Below are 3,781 nucleotides of genomic sequence, written 5' to 3'. Positions count from 1 at the left end.
CAAACAAAATCATATCAGTCAATAAAATAAATAATAATATTTTTTTACTACTACTACTAGTACTACTACGTGCTACTACTGCACGCCAATACACATACATAATAAAATGAAAAATCGTCTCTCTCTCGCTCGCTCTACGAGAAACATTCGACGTCCGCTCCAATGCCGACGCGGACTATTGCTCTCGGTATAGATGTGGAGCGAAACAGTCGTGCGCACAGCGTCGACTCGTTCTCGTTGCCGCGCGTCGTTCGTCTCAAATAGACACGAACGACGGACGAGAGAGAATAGAATGTGTTCTTGTTTTTGTGTTTGTGCGAAGTGTGAGAATATTATATACATATATTCGCGCATGGATGATATAGATATGGGTATGGATTTTCGGAGGAAATTATATCAAATTCGTATTTCGAATGCGAGACCGCCGAGATCTTTCCCAGCTCTCTCTCTCTCTGTGTGTGTGGTGTATAGTACATTTTATATATCTCTCTTGTGTCAACACAAAATAACAAAGAATATACATACTACTCCTCCTCATATTTTATATAATATAATATAAAATTATATTATAGCACCGCGTTCGCAGACCGTATGGTGATGTTACCAATCGACCAAGATTTGGGACCGTCTCCCCCGGTGTTATCTGTGATGTTAAAAGAATACGCTTCTAGGCACACCTCAACGCAGGGCGCCTAGCGTGTTCGACACGTGCGCGGTCGCCACGGCGACCGTATATGTAAAGAATGTATAAAAGAGGACGCACACGCGCCCATCGTCGAAACGGTGTGCGCAGCGTCGTGTTGGAATTTATCCCTCAAGCTCCGGGCGTTGATCGTATCTAGTGCGAATCATGCGTGTGTGTGCGCATGTAATTGCCAGCCGAGTTTTAATATGTTTACAATAACGTATTGAATAAAAATTGAGAAGTTGCGTTTAGATGAATGTTCAATTTTCAAATTGTCACAACATCGATTCCCGCCCGCGGGGTCGTGTTCGTTGCAGTTTTATGTCCCTCACAGTGGTCGAGCATCGTTGTACATCACCTCGTTGCGAGATCGTGACGGGACGGCCGCTCGTAGACCGGTCAAAGTTAGTCTATCGATATGAAGCGCGAACGTCGCGTCGCGTGCAAATTCGACGCGTTACGTTCACGCGTGTCGAGAAGGCGCGCGCGCAAGCGCGCGCCCCTCGACGCCGCCGAGCCAGCGGCTCGCCGAAGCCGCGTGACCGCGGTGTAGGCGTGTCGTTTGCGTAAGCAGCTCCCTGGTTGATCCTGCCAGTAGTTATATGCTTGTCTCAAAGATTAAGCCATGCATGTCTCAGTGCAAGCCGTATTAAGGCGATACCGCGAATGGCTCAATATATCAGTTTTGGTTCCTTAGATCTTACTCAGTTACTTGGATAACTGTGGTAATTCTAGAGCTAATACATGCAATCAGAACTCTGACCAGTGATGGGATGAGTGCTTTTATTAGATCAAAACCAATCGGCGGAGGGCCATGCGTCCGAAGTCGTTAATTTTGATGAATCTGGATAACTTTTGCCGATCGCACGGTCCAGTACCGGCGACGCATCTTTCAAATGTCTGCCTTATCAACTTTCGATGGTAGTTTCTGCGACTACCATGGTTGTCACGGGTAACGGGGAATCAGGGTTCGATTCCGGAGAGGGAGCCTGAGAAACGGCTACCACATCCAAGGAAGGCAGCAGGCGCGCAAATTACCCACTCCCGGCACGGGGAGGTAGTGACGAAAAATAACGATACGGGACTCTTACGAGGCCTCGTAATCGGAATGAGTACACTTTAAATATTTTAACGAGGAACAATTGGAGGGCAAGTCTGGTGCCAGCAGCCGCGGTAATTCCAGCTCCAATAGCGTATACTAAAATTGTTGCGGTTAAAAAGCTCGTAGTTGCATTTGTGCGCCGCGCTGTCGGTGCACCGCATCCGCGGTGATACTGACACGTCTGCGGAGCATATCGTCGGTGAGCCGGCGGTAAAACGCCGGTTCAATATCAAAATCCTATCGCGGTGCTCTTCGGTGAGTGTCGAGGTGGGCCGACAATTTTACTTTGAACAAATTAGAGTGCTCAAAGCGGGCTCAAAATGCCGCTTGAATATTTCGTGCATGGAATAATAGAATATGATCTCGGTTCTATTTTGTTGGTTTTCAGAACTCCGAGGTAATGATTAATAGGGATAACTGGGGGCATTCGTATTGCGACGTTAGAGGTGAAATTCTTGGATCGTCGCAAGACGAACATCAGCGAAAGCATTTGCCAAAGGTGTTTTCATCAATCAAGAACGAAAGTTAGAGGTTCGAAGGCGATTAGATACCGCCCTAGTTCTAACCGTAAATATGTCATCTAGCGATCCGCCGACGTTACTACAATGGCTCGGCGGGCAGCTTCCGGGAAACCAAAGATTTTGGACTCCGGGGGGAGTATGGTTGCAAAGCTGAAACTTAAAGGAATTGACGGAAGGGCACCACCAGGAGTGGAGCCTGCGGCTTAATTTGACTCAACACGGGAAATCTCACCAGGCCCGGACACCGGAAGGATTGACAGATTAACAGCTCTTTCTTGATTCGGTGGGTGGTGGTGCATGGCCGTTCTTAGTTGGTGGAGCGATTTGTCTGGTTAATTCCGGTAACGAACGAGACTCTAGCCTGCTAAATAGGCGTCGTCATTCAAGGTGTGCGCGACTCTCGGGGAGCGCAACTCACTGGCGACGTATTAAAATTCTTCTTAGAGGGACCGGCGGCTTCGAGCCGCACGAGATTGAGCAATAACAGGTCTGTGATGCCCTTAGATGTCCTGGGCCGCACGCGCGCTACACTGAAGGAATCAACATGTTCTCCCTGGCCTAGAGGCCCGGGCAACCCGTTGAAACTCCTTCGTGCTGGGGATTGGGGTTTGCAATTATCCCCCATAAACGAGGAATTCCTAGTAAGCGCGAGTCATAAGCTCGCGTTGATTACGTCCCTGCCCTTTGTACACACCGCCCGTCGCTACTACCGATTGAATGATTTAGTGAGGTCTTCGGACCGACACGCGGTGGCCTCACGGCCGTCGGCGTTGCTGGGAAGTTGACCAAACTTGATCATTTAGAGGAAGTAAAAGTCGTAACAAGGTTTCCGTAGGGGAACCTGCGGAAGGATCATTAACGTTGGTTTTTTCTTTTTGTTTTGTTGTTGTCAAAGACTCGCAAAAAAAGAAAAAAATACAAAAACACGTGAATGATACGAATCAAAATCGAATCCGAGACGGTTGACTCTCTCTCGTCGATTCGCGACGTGTGCGTTGCGACACGCTTTGATTAGCGTTCGCTATCGCCTATTGATACTTTGAAATAATATTTTAATTTTTGTGTACAACCACGCAAATAAAAGAGATTTTCTTTCTTTTCATTTGTCGTACACGTTAATGATAAGTATTATTTTCAAATTTTTTTGTTTAATTTTTTCGCACCTTTTATATTTTCTCATACAAAAACACACACAAAAACAAAACGATTACCCTGAACGGTGGATCACTTGGCTCGCGGGTCGATGAAGAACGCAGTTAACTGCGCGTCATAGTGTGAACTGCAGGACACATTTGAACATCGACATTTCGAACGCACATTGCGGTCCGTGGAGAAATATCCAGGACCACTCCTGTCTGAGGGCCGGCTGCATAAAAACAAAAAGCCACACTGTTCGCGTGACGAGCGGCGATCGCTGCGACTCCGGTCGTAGCGCCGCATCTCTGTCGCGCGTGCAATTGACGGTTTCGCTAG

The 3,781-nt window shown here is 47.5% G+C and overlaps 2 non-coding genes across 2 annotated transcripts; both read left to right on the top strand.

Annotated features, from left to right (window-relative positions):
• The first annotated feature begins 1,260 nt into the window (after positions 1–1,260).
• LOC123719648 lies at positions 1,261–3,166 on the top strand. The gene has a single exon (XR_006755713.1). It is a non-coding gene; the product is annotated as a small subunit ribosomal RNA (ribosomal RNA).
• Positions 3,167–3,516: 350 nt separating this feature from the next.
• LOC123719647 lies at positions 3,517–3,673 on the top strand. The gene has a single exon (XR_006755712.1). It is a non-coding gene; the product is annotated as a 5.8S ribosomal RNA (ribosomal RNA).
• Positions 3,674–3,781: the final 108 nt, after the last annotated feature.

Source organism: Pieris brassicae, unplaced genomic scaffold (assembly GCF_905147105.1).
Source record: "Pieris brassicae unplaced genomic scaffold, ilPieBrab1.1, whole genome shotgun sequence".
Classification (NCBI taxonomy): domain Eukaryota; kingdom Metazoa; phylum Arthropoda; class Insecta; order Lepidoptera; family Pieridae; genus Pieris; species Pieris brassicae.
This window is presented reverse-complemented; position numbering and strand designations above follow the sequence as displayed.